Source organism: Schistocerca americana, unplaced genomic scaffold, assembly GCF_021461395.2.
Source record: "Schistocerca americana isolate TAMUIC-IGC-003095 unplaced genomic scaffold, iqSchAmer2.1 HiC_scaffold_614, whole genome shotgun sequence".
Classification (NCBI taxonomy): Eukaryota; Metazoa; Arthropoda; class Insecta; order Orthoptera; family Acrididae; genus Schistocerca; species Schistocerca americana.
The window spans coordinates 15,001-25,000 of NW_025726362.1; the positions used below are offsets into that span (position 1 = coordinate 15,001).

General features: G+C 53.8%; 2 non-coding genes and 1 pseudogene across 2 annotated transcripts; all 3 read left to right on the plus strand.

Moving 5' to 3' along the window:
• Positions 1 to 5,907: 5,907 nt before the first annotated feature.
• Positions 5,908 to 7,811, plus strand: LOC124587748. The gene has a single exon (XR_006975640.1). It is a non-coding gene; the product is annotated as a small subunit ribosomal RNA (ribosomal RNA).
• Positions 7,812 to 8,162: 351 nt separating this feature from the next.
• On the plus strand, positions 8,163 to 8,317 carry LOC124587759. The gene has a single exon (XR_006975648.1). It is a non-coding gene; the product is annotated as a 5.8S ribosomal RNA (ribosomal RNA).
• A 188-nt stretch (positions 8,318 to 8,505) lies between these two features.
• Positions 8,506 to 10,000, plus strand: part of LOC124587756 — a 5,215-nt pseudogene continuing 3,720 nt past the window's right edge.

Below are 10,000 nucleotides of genomic sequence, written 5' to 3' on the forward strand. Positions count from 1 at the left end.
GCATCCTCTGTCGACAACAGCACCCCAACGCCAGCGCCTCTGCCCGCACGAGTCGTGGACCGGCCAATCACTCCACCTGCACCCGTTCGAGCCCCACCCCAACCGCCCAACCCGCAACTCCAGCGATGAACGGCGGACTTTGCTCGCACGCGCAATGTGCAATCCACCCCTATAACGTGCGTTTCATGAAGAGTTATGTTCCAATATGCGACATTCCCGCTGTCCCTATACATGAGCTGCGAGCTGTACCACTTACGAGCTACAGACGCGATCGCGTTGCTCTCTGTACGAATGCAGATGCTCAGCGGTCAGCTAGGAGGCGCTCCATCCATGTCGGTACCGGTGAGCGTTGCACTCGCAGTCGCAAAAACGTACGGCAAGTTATATTACTCGGAAGAGTCAATGACAGTCCAAGCCCCCTGCGTGGGAAGAGTCTTTCTAGGCCATGACCCACCGGAAGGGCGCAGCGTCCCCCACCCCAGACATGTGACGTCACACTATCGGTATTGACGACTAGACTGATTCCTTATAATCATTTGCCATACACCGGTGGAAGCTGCCGAGACGAGTAACTACATGGCCGGCCTCGCCGTGTCACTAATGTACAGAGATACAACAGTTTCGACTGGAACCGGATGAAACGTATACACGGCGCTGATTAGTAATAGATAGAGCCATCAAAATACAGATAATGTATACAACTGTCCGTATACATGCTGAAAGACTCTGCTCACAATCACAACCACACGTCAGCCAGACACTCTTATCACGCACTACTCTCTGCCTGTAACAGGCACAGAGACAATATGTAAGCACCAGCATGGAACAACACCCAGTGCATCCTCTCCGCCACATTAGGACTATCCACACTATCATAACCAGACCGGGAGGTCCACTCACAAAACAGAATATCCCACCCTTCCGACAACCACCATTGCTCAGCTAAGCCACCAACACCCTCACATGTCCTACACAGGGGTACACCCTAACATCACAATACTGCCTCCTGTCACAGCACACAAACAATGGCAGGAATGAAAGACACAGGTCTGCCACAAGCATGGAATCAGAGCGCCGCCTGTTATGAGCCAAAGGTGCACCCTGACGTGGCAAATCAGATGATGCCGCAGTCATTTACTTACGATATTCACAATCAACAAACCGGCCCCCCCCCCCCCCCCAAAACACCTTTCCTTACAACAATGTGTACCTTAACCTAACCCGTATTGTGCCTTAACCTAACCCGTATTGCTGCCTTAACCTAACCCGTATTGTGCCTTAACCTAACCCGTATTGTCCCTTAACCTATCCCGTATTGTGCCTTAACCTAACCCGTATTGTGCCTTAACCTAACCCGTATTGTGCCTTAACCTAACCCGTATTGTGCCTTAACCTAACCCGTATTGTGCCTTAACCTAACCCACGTTGTGCCTTAACCTAACCCACGTTGTGCCTTAACCTAACCCACGTTGTGCCTTAACCTAACCCACGTTGTTGCCTTAACCTAACCCACGTTGTGCCTTACCTAACCCACGTTGTGCCTTAACCTAACCCACGTTGTGCCTTAACCTAACCCTATTGTGCCCTTAACCTAACCCGTATTGTGCCTTAACCTAACCCGTATTGTGCCTTAACCTAACCCGTATTGTGCCTTAACCTAACCCGTATTGTGCCTTAACCTAACCCGTATTGTGCCTTAACCTAACCCGTATTGTGCCTTAACCTAACACGTATTGTGCCTTAACCTAACCCGTATTGTGCCTTAACCTAACCCGTATTGTGCCTTAACCTAACCCACGTTGTGCCTTAACCTAACCCACGTTGTGCCTTAACCTAACCCACGTTGTGCCTTAACCTAACCCACGTTGTGCCTTAACCTAACCCACGTTGTGCCTTAACCTAACCCACGTTGTGCCTTAACCTAACCACGTTGTGCCTTAACCTAACCCACGTTGTGCCTTAACCTAACCCACGTTGTGCCTTAACCTAACCCATATTGTGCCTTAACCTAACCCATATTGTGCCTTAACCTAACCCATATTGTGCCTTAACCTAACCCATATTGTGCCTTAACCTAACCCATATTGTGCCTTAACCTAACCCATATTGTGCCTTAACCTAACCATATTGTGCCTTAACCTAACCCATATTGTGCCTTAACCTAACCCATATTGTGCCATAACCTAACCCATATTGTGCCTTAACCTAACCCATATTGTGCCTTAACCTAACCCATATTGTGCCTTAACCCTAACCCATATTGTGCCTTAACCTAACCCATATTGTGCCTTAACCTAACCCGTATTGTGCCTTAACCTAACCCGTATTGTGCCTTAACCTAACCGTATTGTACCTTAACCTAACCCGTATTGTGCCTTAACCTAACCCGTATTGTGCCTTAACCTAACCCGTATTGTGCCTAACCTAACCCGTATTGTGCCTTAACCTAACCCGTATTGTGCCTTAACCTAACCCGTATTGTGCCTTAACCCTAACCCGTATTGTGCCTTAACCTAACCCGTATTGTGCCTTAACCTAACCCGTATTGTGCCTTAACCTAACCCGTATTGTGCCTTAACCTAACCCGTATTGTGCCTTAACCTAACCCGTATTGTGCCTTAACCTAACCCGTATTGTGCCTTAACCTAACCCGTATTGTGCCTTAACCTAACCCACGTTGTGCCTTAACCTAACCCACGTTGTGCCTAACCTAACCCACGTTGTGCCTTAACCTAACCCACATTGTGCCTTAACCTAACCCACGTTGTGCCTTAACCTAACCCACGTTGTGCCTTAACCTAACCCACGTTGTGCCTTAACCTAACCCACGTTGTGCCTTAACCTAACCCACGTTGTGCCTTAACCTAACCCACATTGTGCCTTAACCTAACCCATATTGTGCCTTAACCTAACCCATATTGTGCCTTAACCTAACCCATATTGTGCCTTAACCTAACCCATATTGTGCCTTAACCTAACCCATATTGTGCCTTAAACCTAACCCATATTGTGCCTTAACCTAACCCATATTGTGCCTTAACCTAACCCATATTGTGCCTTAACCTAACCCAATATTGTGCCTTAACCTAACCCATATTGTGCCTTAACCTAACCCATATTGTGCCTTAACCTAACCCATATTGTGCCTTAACCTAACCCATATTGTGCCTTAACCTAACCCATATTGTGCCTTAACCTAACCATATTGTGCCTTAACCTAACCCATAATGTGCCTTAACCTAACCCATATTGTGCCTTAACCTAACCCATATTGTGCCTTAACCTAACCCATATTGTGCCTTAACCTAACCCATATTGTGCCTTAACCTAACCCATATTGTTCCTTAACCTAACCCATATTGTGCCTTAACCTAACCCATATTGTGCCTTAACCTAACCCATATTGTGCCTTAACCTAACCCATATTGTGCCTTAACCTAACCCATATTGTGCCTTAACCTAACCCATATTGTGCCTTAACCTAACCTATATTGCGCCTTAACCTAACCCATGTTGCGCCTTAACCTAACCTATGTTGCGCCTTAACCTAACCTATGTTGCGCCTTAACCTAACCTACGTTTTGCGCCTTAACCTAACCTATATTGCGCCTTAACCTAACCTATATTGCGCCTTAACCTAACCTATATTGCGCCTTAACCTAACCTATATTGCGCCTTAACCTAACCTATATTGCGCCTTAACCTAACCTATATTGCGCCTTAACCTAACCTACGTTGCGCCTTAACCTAACCCACGTTGCGCCTTAACCTAACCCACGTTGCGCCTTAACCCAACCCACGTTGCGCCTTAACCCAACCCACGTTGCGCCTTAACCCAACCCACGTTGGGCCTTAACCCAACCCACGTTGCGCCTTAACCCAACCCACGTTGGGCCTTAACCCAACACACGTTGGGCCTTAACCCAACACACGTTGGGCCTTAACCCAACACACGTTGGGCCTTAACCCAACACACGTTGGGCCTTAACCCAACACACGTTGGGCCTTAACCCAACACACGTTGGGCCTTAACCCAACACACGTTGGGCCTTAACCCAACACACGTTGGGCCTTAACCCAACACACGTTGGGCCTTAACCCAACACACGTTGGGCCTTAACCCAACACACGTTGGGCCTTAACCCAACACACGTTGGGCCTTAACCCAACACACGTTGGGCCTTAACCCAACACACGTTGGGCCTTAACCCGCTCTGTAATTGTCATACGACGCGTTAAATTAGTGTAGTGTTGCCTAACTGCAACCCCCGCAATATAGTTTGCTACTCGCACTGCCTGGTCCCCAGTGTATCGCTTCATGTTAAACACCTTGCAGCGATACACTGTAATGTGGATGGCAGCAGGACGTACATGCTCAATGCCCTTCGCAGTTGTTCATTGGCATTCGCATGGCGAAGCACTTAAGCCTACGCTGTGGTACGGCCTGTGTCACTGTCCGCTGATGTTGTACGTCCAAATCACACACTGTACTGCACATTGGTCCTCATGTACTGAATGATACATCGTGGTACATGTGACCGTACAACGACTGCGCCAACAACGGCGAACCATGCGGTCCAACTGTTGTGCACTCAGCTATGTGTCGTCTCCCTATAAGAGCCGGATTTGCAGTGTGGTATGCCCTGGATGGCGATCAGCATGAGCCGTCTGTTGATGTAGTGGCGCGTGTTGTCAGACGTAGTCGTCTCTTCTCACACACCGTGACAGCATGGTGCCACTGCGTTCCACATCTGCGACATGCGACAGAGGCCGGTTGACAGTCGTTCGCGCAATGGACAACGCATACGTACGGGGGCCTCCTTCCACGTGTTCGCGAAGCGTGCACATGTTGTTGCGTGTATGTGGGCAGGACATAGTGTGTCGTGACACCTGACACAGGCATGCAACAATCGTTGAATTTGCAAATGGCGATGGACGTCTACGTTTGCTGGTGACGTTACGCAAATGAACAACTGGTAAACCGTTGTGGTGCGGTTGTTCTCGCTAGAGGTGAATCAGTGATGGCGACGATCGGTTGAGCTACCAACCGGTTGTTTCAGCGATACCCACCATGCCCACGAACGTGAATGGCATGTGGGTGTGAAGCGATACGCGGCGGTGGCTGGGTGGGACCGTCCCCGGCCGGTGAGGGGGGGGCCTCCCGGCGTGCTGGCCGCGCGGTGCGTGGGCGCACGCGCTACAGCCGGCTGGTGGGGGCGGCCAGTGGCAGGCGCGCCGGCCGACGGAGGCGGCAGGCGGCGCAGCTGCGCGCCGGCGCACCCTGCACGCGGCGCCGTGCGGCCAAAGTAGGTCCTCGCGGGCCCGGTGCGAAGCGCGGTGGACATCTGCAGTGTGCTGGTCCGATTGAGGACTGTGTGCGCTGAGGATGCGCCGCCGCCCGGCGCTCGGCGCCGCGACGCCGTCTGCTGCTCGGTCGCCTCTGCGGTTCTCGCAGGTGGTTTGTATCGCAGCTGTGCGGACGTGTTGGCGCGTGCGCTGTGCTGGGAGAGTTCGCTTCGGCACCCAAGTGGGGCTTTTGTCCTTCTGTGGCGCTGGCGTTGGAGCTGCCGGCCACCGTAGGTGGCGCGTGTTGTCTCCCGCCGGCAATGCCACGACAGCACGCTCCCGGGCCTCTGTCGGCAGCGGCAAGCTCAGTTGGGAGCACGGGTGGTCGCACCTAAAGCGTCTACTCGCCAAACTCCGGGCGATTGCGCCTCTCTCGAACCCGACCAAGTACTTAGGACGGCGCTGCGCGCCGCCGGGACCTGAGAGGGTTTCGAGGTGTATCGTGCAGGGGAGCTCAGCCTCCTCCTGTTTGCAGAATAATTGAGCGGACGCTTGCGTGTTCGCGCGGGCCCCCGGGACACACTCCCGGGCGGCCGGCTGCTCAGCTCTAGTTGACGCAGCTCCCTGGTTGATCCTGCCAGTAGTCATATGCTTGTCTCAAAGATTAAGCCATGCATGTCTCAGTACAAGCCGCATTAAGGTGAAACCGCGAATGGCTCATTAAATCAGTTATGGTTCCTTAGATCGTACCCACGTTACTTGGATAACTGTGGTAATTCTAGAGCTAATACATGCAAACAGAGTCCCGACCAGAGATGGAAGGGACGCTTTTATTAGATCAAAACCAATCGGTCGGCTGTCCGTTTGCCTTGGTGACTCTGAATAACTTTGGGCTGATCGCACGGTCCTCGTACCGGCGACGCATCTTTCAAATGTCTGCCTTATCAACTGTCGATGGTAGGTTCTGCGCCTACCATGGTTGTAACGGGTAACGGGGAATCAGGGTTCGATTCCGGAGAGGGAGCCTGAGAAACGGCTACCACATCCAAGGAAGGCAGCAGGCGCGCAAATTACCCACTCCCGGCACGGGGAGGTAGTGACGAAAAATAACGATACGGGACTCATCCGAGGCCCCGTAATCGGAATGAGTACACTTTAAATCCTTTAACGAGTATCTATTGGAGGGCAAGTCTGGTGCCAGCAGCCGCGGTAATTCCAGCTCCAATAGCGTATATTAAAGTTGTTGCGGTTAAAAAGCTCGTAGTTGGATTTGTGTCCCACGCTGTTGGTTCACCGCCCGTCGGTGTTTAACTGGCATGTATCGTGGGACGTCCTGCCGGTGGGGCGAGCTGAAGGCGTGCGACGCGCCTCGTGCGTGCTCGTGCGTCCCGAGGCGGACCCCGTTGCAATCCTACCAGGGTGCTCTTGAGTGAGTGTCTCGGTGGGCCGGCACGTTTACTTTGAACAAATTAGAGTGCTTAAAGCAGGCAAGCCCGCCTGAATACTGTGTGCATGGAATAATGGAATAGGACCTCGGTTCTATTTTGTTGGTTTTCGGAACCCGAGGTAATGATTAATAGGGACAGGCGGGGGCATTCGTATTGCGACGTTAGAGGTGAAATTCTTGGATCGTCGCAAGACGAACAGAAGCGAAAGCATTTGCCAAGTATGTTTTCATTAATCAAGAACGAAAGTTAGAGGTTCGAAGGCGATCAGATACCGCCCTAGTTCTAACCATAAACGATGCCAGCCAGCGATCCGCCGCAGTTCCTCCGATGACTCGGCGGGCAGCCTCCGGGAAACCAAAGCTTTTGGGTTCCGGGGGAAGTATGGTTGCAAAGCTGAAACTTAAAGGAATTGACGGAAGGGCACCACCAGGAGTGGAGCCTGCGGCTTAATTTGACTCAACACGGGAAACCTCACCAGGCCCGGACACCGGAAGGATTGACAGATTGATAGCTCTTTCTTGATTCGGTGGGTGGTGGTGCATGGCCGTTCTTAGTTGGTGGAGCGATTTGTCTGGTTAATTCCGATAACGAACGAGACTCTAGCCTGCTAACTAGTCGCGTGACATCCTTCGTGCTGTCAGCGATTACTTTTCTTCTTAGAGGGACAGGCGGCTTCTAGCCGCACGAGATTGAGCAATAACAGGTCTGTGATGCCCTTAGATGTTCTGGGCCGCACGCGCGCTACACTGAAGGAATCAGCGTGTCTTCCTAGGCCGAAAGGTCGGGGTAACCCGCTGAACCTCCTTCGTGCTAGGGATTGGGGCTTGCAATTGTTCCCCATGAACGAGGAATTCCCAGTAAGCGCGAGTCATAAGCTCGCGTTGATTACGTCCCTGCCCTTTGTACACACCGCCCGTCGCTACTACCGATTGAATGATTTAGTGAGGTCTTCGGACTGGTACGCGGCATTGACTCTGTCGTTGCCGATGCTACCGGAAAGATGACCAAACTTGATCATTTAGAGGAAGTAAAAGTCGTAACAAGGTTTCCGTAGGTGAACCTGCGGAAGGATCATTACCGACTAGACTGCATGTCTTTCGATGTGCGTGTCGTGTCGCGCAACACGCTACCTGTACGGCTCGCAGTAGCCGTGCGCCGCGTGCGGAACCACGCGTGCTTCTCAAAACTAACGCCAATGTTGTGTGGTACGAGCGCTGAAGCGCTGGAGCGGCTGGCCTGCGGCACCTGGCGCCTGGCGCCGGTTTTGAATGACTTTCGCCCGACTGCCTGTCCGCTCCGGTGTGGAGCCGTACGACGCCCATCGGCCGTGAGGCCGTTGGACACAGAACGCTTGAACAGGGGCCGCCACACGCCTACGTCCCGCCTATGCAACTGTCTTGAAAGAGACAGTGTAAACTAAGAAAAGATCACCCAGGACGGTGGATCACTCGGCTCGTGGGTCGATGAAGAACGCAGCAAATTGCGCGTCGACATGTGAACTGCAGGACACATGAACATCGACGTTTCGAACGCACATTGCGGTCCATGGATTCCGTTCCCGGGCCACGTCTGGCTGAGGGTCGGCTACGTATACTGAAGCGCGCGGCGTTTGCCCTGCTTCGCAGACCTGGGAGCGTCGCGGCCGCCTGTGGGGCCGGCCGCGCCTCCTTAAACGTGCGATGCGCGCCCGTCGCCTGGCGGTTCGCATACCGGTACTTACTCGGTAGCGTGCACAGCCGGCTGGCGGTGTGGCGTGCGACACCTCGTACAACGACCTCAGAGCAGGCGAGACTACCCGCTGAATTTAAGCATATTACTAAGCGGAGGAAAAGAAACTAACAAGGATTCCCCCAGTAGCGGCGAGCGAACAGGGAAGAGTCCAGCACCGAACCCCGCAGGCTGCCGCCTGTCGTGGCATGTGGTGTTTGGGAGGGTCCACTACCCCGACGCCTCGCGCCGAGCCCAAGTCCAACTTGAATGAGGCCACGGCCCGTAGAGGGTGCCAGGCCCGTAGCGGCCGGTGCGAGCGTCGGCGGGACCTCTCCTTCGAGTCGGGTTGCTTGAGAGTGCAGCTCCAAGTGGGTGGTAAACTCCATCTGAGACTAAATATGACCACGAGACCGATAGCGAACAAGTACCGTGAGGGAAAGTTGAAAAGAACTTTGAAGAGAGAGTTCAAAAGTACGTGAAACCGTTCTGGGGTAAACGTGAGAAGTCCGAAAGGTCGAACGGGTGAGATTCACGCCCATCCGGCCACTGGCCTCCGCCCTCGGCAGATGGGGCCGGCCGCCCGCGCGGAGCAATCCGCGGCGGGGTCGTGTCCGGTTGCCTTTCCACTCGCCGCGGGGTGGGGCCGTTCCGGTGTGCGGTGGGCCGCACTTCTCCCCTAGTAGGACGTCGCGACCCGCTGGGTGCCGGCCTACGGCCCGGGTGCGCAGCCTGTCCTTCCGCGGGCCTCGGTTCGCGTCTGTTGGGCAGAGCCCCGGTGTCCTGGCTGGCTGCCCGGCGGTATATCTGGAGGAGTCGATTCGCCCCTTTGGGCGCTCGGGCTCCCGGCAAGCGCGCGCGGTTCTTCCCGGATGACGGACCTACCTGGCCCGGCCCCGGACCCGCGCCGCTGTTGGCTCGGGATGCTCTCGGGCGGAATAATCGCTCCCGTCAGCGGCGCTTCAGCTTTGGACAATTTCACGACCCGTCTTGAAACACGGACCAAGGAGTCTAACATGTGCGCGAGTCATTGGGCTGTACGAAACCTAAAGGCGTAATGAAAGTGAAGGTCTCGCCTTGCGCGGGCCGAGGGAGGATGGGGCTTCCCCGCCCTTCACGGGGCGGCGGCCTCCGCACTCCCGGGGCGTCTCGTCCTCATTGCGAGGTGAGGCGCACCTAGAGCGTACACGTTGGGACCCGAAAGATGGTGAACTATGCCTGGCCAGGACGAAGTCAGGGGAAACCCTGATGGAGGTCCGTAGCGATTCTGACGTGCAAATCGATCGTCGGAGCTGGGTATAGGGGCGAAAGACTAATCGAACCATCTAGTAGCTGGTTCCCTCCGAAGTTTCCCTCAGGATAGCTGGTGCTCGTACGAGTCTCATCCGGTAAAGCGAATGATTAGAGGCCTTGGGGCCGAAACGACCTCAACCTATTCTCAAACTTTAAATGGGTGAGATCTCCGGCTTGCTTGATATGCTGAAGCCGCGAGCAAACGACTCGGATCGGAGTGCCAAGTGGGCCACTTTTGGTAAGCAGAACTGGCGCTGTGGGATGAA